Genomic DNA, 10741 nt, shown 5'->3' with positions numbered 1-10741 from the left:
AAAAAAAAAAAAAAAAAAAAAAAAAAAAAAAAAAAATGAGGTTTAATTAGAATAGCAGCATACTTCCACAGAGACTCCACAAACTGCTGCTGGAGGAGGCTGCATATGCTGACTGGCTAGAAGCCAATTATTTCCTATAAGACTTTGCAGTAGTTATATTCCTTTTAGAATTAAAATAATAAATGATTTGGAACTGTTGCACAGGAAGAATGTATACAACATGGATTTCTTGTACTGTAAGGCATCATGCAGTTGTAGCCACAAGCGATGGCATGTATGAATGATCTACCAGAGGACACAGCCTCAAGGGTGACCACTTTTGAGTCTGCTCTTCTTGCAAAGACACAGCAATCTGGAGTGAGAGATGAGCTATTGCAAATTGTGCTCTACCCTTAATGCAGAAGTTACTACACTAAATAGAGAAATACAGTGTTCAGATTTAGGCAAGCACAACAAGCTTGTTATATTTACTTGAATCTTTTTTGTTTTCTTATGTTTCTCAACCAAATAAAAACATAATCTCAAACTGGTTATGAATAGTCTGTACCCTGTGAATTTTCTACCAGTGTAGCTTAGATATTTAAATCATGTAAAGGCAGTCTTCATAGAAATAATTCATACAGAGATAATGACTTGGAATATTTTTGCTCGGTTTCTAAGGAAATTAAGCTTTTTCAGTCTCTCTCACTATTAATTTTTCTCCAATCCCTCATAACTTTTGAAGCCAATTAGAATGGGTATGTCTCATATATAAGAATTTAAGAAATGCCCTATTGGGTCACACCAATAGCACATCTGACTCTGTCGGTGGTAGCAGGAGAGGGAGTGTGGTGAAAGCATATGAACCTCATTCCTAAAATCCACAAGTATAGGATATTAGAGGGCTCATCCCTGTCTACACCTTTTAGTAATTAATAAATAAGTTTTCACACATTTTGTGACAATCAGCAGGAAGTCAGAAGAGATACACTCAAATTAGTGCCCCCTACTAACATGTTTCTATGCAATTAAATTTAATTAAACCTTCTTGTCTGGGCAGCAGTTAGTCGATCAATATATGTGTACTGGTTTCCGACTAGYACATGAATATTTGGTAACTGCTCAGAGGAGTCCCTCTTCAAGCTAACAGAGCAGCGAAAGGCAGCTGAAGGAAGGGTTGCTGCTGTTGGACAAAAGCTGCAGGAAAGCAAGCTGTATCAGTCCTACCACCCTGGGAATAACTTGCTGTTTGTTTATTTATGCTTCTTATGTTCTTATTCTAAAATATATATTGTTCTTTCTGTTTAGCTAGTATTCAGAGCTTGGTGGAATTTTTTTCTTCTTTAGAAGAAATTGATGATAGAACTTGTAAATTTTTTTGATGCAATCTTTTTTTCTTTGCAAGGAATGTAGAAGTCGACTGTTTCTCTGAATACACTCAGGACAAGAGGGAACACCTTCCTTTCTCCTAGTCCTAAGCCTCTTCTTCCAGACTCTAGGAAGAAGAAGCTCTCTTTCTTGAATTCTTCTCAGGGCGGTTTACCACTGTATTTTCTATTTTCTTTTTGAATGTGTCTGTCATATGCTTGCAGTTGCAACCTTTGTTCTATACAGGTCAACTTCTGCGTGGTTTTGCATATGGTTGAGCAAATTCAATTGTTTAACTGTCTTAACTACTTCTGYTAGTTCTCATGAGTGAAGAATGGCTTCCTTCAAACTCTGGTTTGTACTCAGAAACAAGCCTGCTTGTAGACATCAAATTTATCTAGCATAACACAAACAACAAAAGTTCAATTCACTTGCTTCACTTGCTAACAGAGCTGAAGATGATGTCCAGAATTTTTTAAAGTAGGTAACAACGGACCCTTTAGCTGCCAGTCCAGTTTGCAATAAGCAAACCCTCTCCTCAAAATTAAAAACAAAGAGGACAAAACCTGGAGCACAGTGTGATACACATTTTGGAAAGTGGCTTCTAACCCATTCGCTTAAACCCTTACCCTGGCTGAGTAGCAAGAAAATGAAAACCAAAGAGAAATTAAAAGCACCATGTATAACTTCACTGTGAGATAACTCAAGGGATAAGGTAGATGAGAGTAGTCTGATAAGAGAAGAAATGTTGGGCATGAAGAATTAAGGTAGAAATCTAAGGAAAGGAAATAATATTGGTAGAACCCCCTCTTGGGGGTTATATTATAATCTCTGTCTCTTTATGGAGCTAAATAAACCTTTAGGCTTCAGATATGTTAAGTGAAACAGAAGAAAATATCGAAAATCATACATCAAAAAACTCCCACAAAGCTAAGGGAATGCTGTGAGTCTAGATATTTCATCTTCCATGTCTTTTTTTTCCTCTTTTTTTTTTTTTTTTTAAAAAAGAGAATGGCTTAGGTACATCATATACTCATGCAATATCAGAGAAAGCACTGGCAAAATTTCAAAAAGACATGCTTCCTGAGTTAAATTAATCCTTCTGTTGGCCAAGAAGAAGAAGAAACAGAGCACCATGATCTGAATTGCAAAAACTGGAGTCATCAGCTAAAGTGATCTACAACATCTGCCACAATATTTGATCGAGGTGGACAGGGTAGTTGACACAAACAGACAGAYATGTTACCTTTGAACTAAAACTGAACTTGTTTCTTAGAGAAGCACTCACATCTGATTTTGCTTCACAGATGTCCTGTGATAYCCTTTTTGCACGGTGCGATTCTGCCTTGCCTTCTCTTTTTCCTTGCATGTCACCCACCAGACAAAACAGAGGGCCAAGAAAGAGAGTTGGAAGGCGCTACACCTTCTGTAAGGTCTATCTTTGGATTATCTACACCACAATTCATCTGACACCTATGAAAACTCAGAGAACAGATAGAAATAGCCYTAATATTTCAGTTATGAGCAGTGTTTCTGCTTGCTTTCTGATAGTTCAAAAATATTGACGGCATACATGTGACTGTCTGCAGGCAAGATCAGAGTTCTCAGTAAGTTATTAATTAAACAGCAATTATTTATGTAAATAAGAGAATGTAGGATATGTGAGTTGTTGTACCTACTATTTAAAAATGTCACCTAAAATTTGGTACTTGWGTTTCCTCCCCAAGGATACAGCTTAGTCTCCTGGTGTTTTGATGAATACACAGCATAATTGATTAGGAGAACATTTTCTTGTTTCCTGCCAAGAACCCTTTTTCGTTAAATGACATGCACCAATTACCAGGTCAAGGTAAGAATTGCCTTGACTGAATCAATGAATCTATGTGACATTAAACCAGTACAATATTTTTTGTATACAGTTACACTCAAGCCTGGTACGAGTGTCTACACTACAGTGGCCTTGCAATTGTGTGGCGTTCCTCATGGTTACTGCAGGAAATTGGTACCCTGTGATCTGTGTTCATGATCTCTCTGATTTGTTTGTTTGTTTGTTTGTTTGTTTGTTTTTCCTAGCTACAGTCTGGACTGCTAATTATGTACCCCATGGGCCAAAATGGTATGATTTAAAGTTACATCTCTATGGAAAGCTGCTATGAGAGGTGATTGGAGGCACTGAAAGTGTCATTTCCTTGCTCTTGGCATTATTATTTATCGATTTATTTGCCATTATTTGTTCATTTATTTGTACTACTACAGCACCAAAGAGTCCCAAAGTAAACAAGACTGTCTTAAAGATGGGAAATTGTCTGTGATTATTTTTTGTGAGTGCTTTAGGGCTTGGAAACCTTCCCCATCCGGATTGAGACAGATCCTTTTCCCTGACCTATGCCTAGCCACAAGGCTGATCCTTGTCCTCAGACTTGGTAAGAGGTCCCTGATAATCGCAGAGAGTTAGCATTTGTAAGTCAAATGAGGGTCTGTTTCTTTATTAGAGGCTTTTTACCAAGTTCGTGGAAAGTTCTAGTTGTTCTACATACAAAAAGGACAATTGTATTTTGATATGTCAAAGGAAAATACATAGATAGATGGGTATTTATGTATCAGCTATAAATAAATGCTTCCCATCCATCAAGTAAGTGTACAAACATAGTGTCACTGAAAAAATATACATTGCATTAATGCAATATTTGATGAAATAATGTTTTTCTGTGTGTGACAAAATAATGCTATAATAAATGGGAACTGTATACAAACTTTGTTTTAATGTATGATTTAACACAAGGCCTGTTATATTGTAGAATCTAGAAAATATCTCTTTCAATGAAATATTTCTGACCATTTATTTCAATAGGTAAACTCTGAAAAGATCCATCTCTTCCTTCAGTAAGATTCAGGCAGCATTTTCTCAAGTGGCGTGACCCCAAAGAGGCTCATCTTTGTGCTCTTGGATCCCAACAGAGCACACCATGGCTTCTCTGGGTGTGCGTACCACTGTCCCATTGCAAGGAAATCATGATACTGGGGAAGGGCCAGTGCATGGTCAGCTGTGTCCTGGGCTGCTGTCTGGGAGCTGAGTGTTGCTCCTGGGTTTCACAGTAGAGACATTGCCTGCCTGCTCATGATACTAAGCAGCAGATTTTTGTAAAGATTCTTAAAAAAAGCTTAGTCTTGAAAGTAGGAGCCTCTTGGAAGCGCAACATCAGAAAGAATTTGATACAAGACTCTTGGACAAAAAGACAGTGAGCTACATATTCCAGCACCCATTTTTGTTAGTATTTGTGCTATTGTAATCTGTAACGTTCAGAGACGTCTTCTGGTCCATTTACATAATGCAGGAGAAGAGCACTCCAGATGAGTGAGCAAGTGAACACCACTGGAGAGAAACAACCTGGCACGTTAAATGAAGTAGTTCTGTTACAACCACCATGACATTTGCACAATATCCACGGTGACACATAATGCTAGTAACTAATACTTCTACTCTCTTTGAACTCTTCCAGAAGCACTTATTCCCTGGATTAGGCTGATATATTTGATTCTTCTCTATCTTAAGGCTAGTGCTTTTCTATCTGCCTTAGCAAAAGTCATTTTGTTGATTCTTATACGTCTCCAGTTTACAAATATTATTTGGATTCTGATTCTGCCCTTCAAAAGCTTACAAACCTTATAGCTTGGTGTCATACACAAATTGTTCAAATCATTGTATAAGTAATTTCTTGAGGTAGTGAATGGCACTGGCCCTAGTCCAGAAGGACCCTGCTTAAAATGATTTCCTGGAACAACGAGCCACTGATAACTATGCACTGAATTTCAGTTCACTGACAAGTAGCGGCACTGATGCAGGAAGGATGGGGAATTGGTTCAACGGCAGCTAAAAAAGACAATAGTTGGAGCAGTGAAAGGCCACAGAAGGCTTAGAAGGCTTTAATGATAGATAGCTTTTATTTAAGAGTGGGAAGCATGTGTGAAATGGGACTCACTTTTTTTTTTAAAAAAAAAAAAAAGCATACAAAGAAAATTATCCTTGAAGCAATAGCCTGAATTAATGTAAGTGGAGCAAGTTCTGAACCAGAAGTGAGTGTGTAATAGTCAAGTCAAAAGGAAGGAAAATGCTGCATGAGATTTCTAAGTGTTTGAGGAAAAGGATAGATATTGGAGATAGATACTAGACAAGGAAAGGCTTTATTGCAGTTACACAGACTAATTCCGGGAAAGGTTTAAGTCATCACAGAACCATTTAGAGATAGCAGCTTGGATGGTATATTATTTAGCTATAGACTTTTTTTTTTCCTAATACGTGTGGAGTTGTTCAGCCACCTGATTATATTTAACTACCTAAATGAGTTACTGCTGCTCCATTTTTTTATGATTGCTTGACTAATAATTATCTGCTTCAAAGTGCAGTCAAATACAGCAAATTTTAAATATCAAATCCCTGCTGAAGTCACTGAAGCAAAAACAGCAAAGAAAAGGTTTAAAATTTCAATATTACCTTAAGAAGCCATGTCATCTGTGATTCCATTCTTTTGGAGTGGAAAGTGCTACAAAAGGTTTCTACGTGCATATGTACATACAGGAATATATAGATGACATGCTGCCATTTTGAATTCTTCTATGAGTTACTTTGTAAGTTATTAATTCCTTGAAAAAGTCAGAAAAGGAAATCAGTGGGGCCATTGTATTTCATAGTTTAGCGTGACCACTACAACTTTCAGAGATCATTAAAGCAGATATAATTTTGCTAAATTTAACTAAAGAGTTCAGCATAATTAAACAAAAGAATATTTGTAAAAAGCAGCTGAGAATATAACTAAGTGTCCATTGATACATCAACAAATTATGATTCACATTTTTCTCAGAGATCTACATCCTTTCTCTCCCATGACAAAGTCAAACATTTTAAAGTAAAAAACAAGGTTCTTMATAAATAAAGCTGCATATTTATTGTATTGTCTAGTAGTGTACTGGTAGCAAAACACTTGATATCTGGTTGTAAATCAAATGGAAATTATAATTTGTGAAACAGTAAAACACATAAGTGTCAGGCTATTGACTGTATTTCTTCTCAGGCAGCAGTGTAAATTACCGTATCTCATCACAACATGGTTGGAGTCTCCTTCCACCCCWAACTTACCTTTTTGATACTAGGAATTACAATTTCCTAGAGTTACTAATGCACTCACCAGAAAAATTGCCACATCTGCTGTGTTAATGTAAGCAAAGGAGTTGCAGGATGGTAGATATATTTATTTCTGAATGTTCAAATACTTTTGCGCTAAGATGTTCAAACCATTAGCTTATGTTGGCTGTGGATCTAAGTGTAGTAGGCAGGTAACAGCAGTCTTAGAGACAGAATTCCTTTTCCTGAGGACAAAAAAATAATGCCATTAATCACAAAGTATAGATGATTCTACTTTTTTGATGAGCACAAATTTGTGTTTGAGCAGCAGAGAAAACAGTTTGCACAGAGAGGTGCACAGGAGGAGCCAGAAGCTCTGCAGGGAGCAGTGTACAGAACTCTGTGATGGTGGGACATGCYGCAGGGCACGGTCTCTGCTGTCTGTGGGGGCAGCTCCCCCAGTCCCTCAGAGGCCTCAGCCAGACCAAGCCCCACGGGAGGATGCAGCCCTGCAGACCAGGGCTGTGGGGTACCCAGGGCTTCTGCTGAGGCAGGGCTGTGGAGATGGGATCCTCACCCACAGGGGGTCTCTTTTGCTGAGTGACCAAGCTGCTGGAGGAGGACAGCAGGCTGCACAGCGTCAGGGGGATGAAAAAGACTGACCAGATCTTCTCTGAGCCACTTCAGTTTCAAGAGGCCAAATCCCAGCTGCACTGAAGGCCAGGCAGAGTCTGTGCTTACGCAACTGGGAAATGAAGGCTCCCACAATGCTGAAGGCTAGAAGTTTCTTTGAAAGGTCATGGTGATCAGGAGAGGTTCCTGAGGACTAGAAGAATGCAAAATTCACCTCTATCTTCAAGAAAGACAAGAAAGAAGATCTGGGGAGCTACAAACCAAGCAATCTCACGTTGATCCCTGGGAAGTTCCTTGAGCAAATAATATTGGAAGCCATATACAAACATATGAAGGACAAGAAGGTGATCAGGAGTAGTCAGTACGGATTTAAACAAGTGAAATCATGCCTGACAAGCCTAATAACCTTCTATGATGAGTTGACTGGCTTGGTGGATGAAGGGATGGCAGTGGATGTTGTTTATCTTGACTTTAGCAAGGCTTTTGAGACTGTCTTCCATCATATCCTCATAGACAAACTGATGAACTACTAGCTGGGTAAACAGACAGTGAGATAGATTGAAAACTGAACTACCAGGCCCAGATAGTTATGACCAATGGCATGAAGTCCAACTTGCAGCCAGTCACCAGTGGTGTACCCCATGAATCAGCCCTGAGGACATACTGTTTGGATCTTCGTTAACAACCTGTCTGATGAAACAGAGTGCACACTCAGCAAATTCAGAGATGATACAAAACTGGGAGGAGTGGCTGATGAACCAAATCATTGTGCTGGCATTCAGCAGGGCTGGAGAAATGGGCAGAGAGGAACGTCATGAAGTTCAACAAAGTGCTAAGTCTTGCACCTGGGGAGGAATAACCCCATGTATCAGGATAGGCTGGAAAGGAGCTTGGCAGAGAAGGCCTTGGGGGTACTGGTGGATAATAAGTTGAATACAAGCCAGCAATGCATCCCTGCAGCAAAGGCCAATGCTATCCTGGGCTGCACTAGGTAGTGTTGCCAGTAGATTGATGGACATGATCCTTCCACTTTACTGAGCCCTGGTGAAGCCACACCTGGAGTGATGTGGCCAGTGCTGGGCTCCTCAAGACAGGAGAGGTACAGACAAACTGCATCAAGTCCAGTAAAGGACTATGAAGATGATTAAGGGACTGGAAAATCTCTCATATGAAAAGAGGTTGAAAGAGCTGGAACTGCTCAGCCTGGGGAAGAGAAAACTGAGAAGGAAWCTTATCAATGTGTCTAAATGTCTTACTGGGAGGAGTAGAGAAGATGGAGACAGACTCTTCCCAGTAATACCCAGTGGCAGGACGAGAGGCAACGGGCACAAATTGAAATACAGGAAATTTTATTTAAGCATAAGAAAAAAGCTTTTTTACTATAAGGGTGGTCACACACTGGAACAGGCTGCCCAGAGAGGTTGTGCAGTCTCCATTCCTGAAGATATATTTCCTACTTTCATGACTTCTGACTATGAGGTGTAGTTTTCTTTGTTTCTAGAGAAAGTTACACCACCAACCTACCAAGCTAATTTTGAAATTGTGAAATGAACAGGAGTAAGCCACAGTTCTTTAGAGACAGATCAGTTTGGAGATTGAAAGATAGATCTATTTTACATGCTGCAGTTTTGATTTATGCACTAAAATTGTGATTGTTGATTTTGAATAAAGCCAACTATTATCAAGCCTATCCAGCATTATTCTTAGTATGATTTACTTCTCAACATTCCTAAGATTAGTAATAGTATTATAGGTGCTTTCTCTTAACCTCATGTCTGTTACAGAAAAATCTTCAATACCTTATCTATTCTTCATTCATTGGTAGGTAAATGGGTTGGTGGAATTGATTGGTTATCTTAAATTGCTAAGGCTTCATCTTTGTTATCTCTTTGCTTTTAGTATGGAAAGGCCTCACGAAATGCGCTAAATGGCACAGCAGGTAGGTTGCAGGTGTTCTCAAACTTCTCAGCTGCTAATATCTCAAGTATTTATAATTGTGTGAAACAAATCAGTTAGATATGAAGCTAGGTTTGTCCAGATATTGTGGTTGGCTACTACAGGTAAAATCTGAAATAATATCGCTGACGACTTTCATTTATGATACTGTAACATGATAYGAACTACGACCTCTGTTCTAGTAAAATCAAATGGTTCATCTAAAGAAACGTTGCCAAGCATCGTGTGGGAAACATTTCAAAATCAATACTGTTTGTAATATTACTGCCACTTAATAAATTGTATCCAGGCTTCACACACACACACACACACACACACACACACACACCAAACAGCCCTGAATAGCCTAACATATATATTCTTACAGCAGAAAATGTGTAATACTAAGAAACTGCAGAAACAGAATAGCTGCTGATAAGCTTAAGTGTTAATATAATTCCATTGTTACCATTTTTCTACAAGCTCTTTCAGTGTTATTTGGACTCAAAGATCTGAAATTGCAAGGTCTTTATTTTAGAAGTCATTTGTTAAAAAATTGATTCAAGTATTGAATCTGTTTCTTTAGCCTTTATCTACTACAATTGCTGTATAACACAAATCTAATGAAAGTCATTGAGAAGCCAGGTAATAGCACAGCAAGGTTCACTCACAGTATGAGAATCTAGATTTAGGCTTACATCTGGATGCATAGATCAATGGGATGCCTGAAAGCTACAGTCAGCTGACATAAGGTAAGTGTAACTTTTCAGTCTTACCGGCAGAGTGGCTATGCTTGTAGCTAGTTTACAGAGCTGACCATCACAGAATAATTAAGGTTGGAAGGGACCTCTGGAGATCATCTAGTCCAAACTCCCARAGAYTTCCTGGTGCTGGTTCCACCTGGGGCTTGAACCCAGGACCATTCAGCATATAAAGCTGATGTGATAACCACTACACTATCCCTYTACCCCACAATGTTAAGTTTGTAACTGTGCTGGATATACCCCCTAGTGTATACACAGTAAATGTACAGTATATGCAAACTGCATTTAATAGTGCTTAGAATAGTCCAGACTGTAGCAAATCAGAGAACTAGAGAACACAGCTTCAAAATAGCATGTCAGTGACTGCGTATTTTTAGCTCCTCCACTGGAGGTTTTCCATCTACCTGGCTGGCTACCCCACTGCCTCCTGACCAGGAGCAGAAAAGCTAAGGGGGCTACTGCAAAAGGTGGAAAGAGCTCCAACTTTTGCTCCCAGAAGCCTAGTATTAAAGAATATAAGATGTGAGAGAGGAAACAGAAAGCATCTAGTAAGACAGATTAACTCCTTCATAACAGTACCCAGCAAAGAATGAGAATCCCAAAGAAGGAAGCAGTGAAAATCTGCAGGATGAGTGTTGATGTAGAGGCTGACTGAAGATTTTGAGGCCTGGAGAAAGACATAGTTGCTTGCCAGTAAGATAAGTAGATGTGCTGATGGCAACAAATCTGCTCATACACATTTTTTTCCAGGCTACTTTAAGCACCRAGTTAGAATTAGCTCTCTCTCACCCCTATTTCTCCATAGTGCAGTAAGTAAGTACTCCCATTAGTGGCTAGGGGGAAGGGGAGATCTCCCATCAAGGTATTTGAACACCTTCCTCCTCAAACCTGTGCGAGTCTAAGTTCCATGTTCAATCYCTTCAGCTTTTGCTCTGTCTCCTGT

General features: G+C 39.1%; 1 non-coding gene across 1 annotated transcript; it reads right to left on the bottom strand.

The window, feature by feature from the left end:
- Positions 1–9925: 9925 nt before the first annotated feature.
- TRNAI-UAU (transfer RNA isoleucine (anticodon UAU)) lies at positions 9926–9997 on the bottom strand. Its single transcript has one exon. It is a non-coding gene; the product is annotated as a tRNA-Ile (tRNA).
- Between the last annotated feature and the right edge of the window lie 744 nt (positions 9998–10741).

This window comes from Rhea americana, unplaced genomic scaffold (genome assembly GCF_003343005.1).
Source record: "Rhea americana isolate MKP2758 unplaced genomic scaffold, rheAme1 scaffold_29, whole genome shotgun sequence".
In the NCBI taxonomy this organism is placed as follows: domain Eukaryota; kingdom Metazoa; phylum Chordata; class Aves; order Rheiformes; family Rheidae; genus Rhea; species Rhea americana.
Note: the sequence above shows the minus strand (reverse complement) of the source record. Positions and strands in the feature narration are given on the sequence as shown.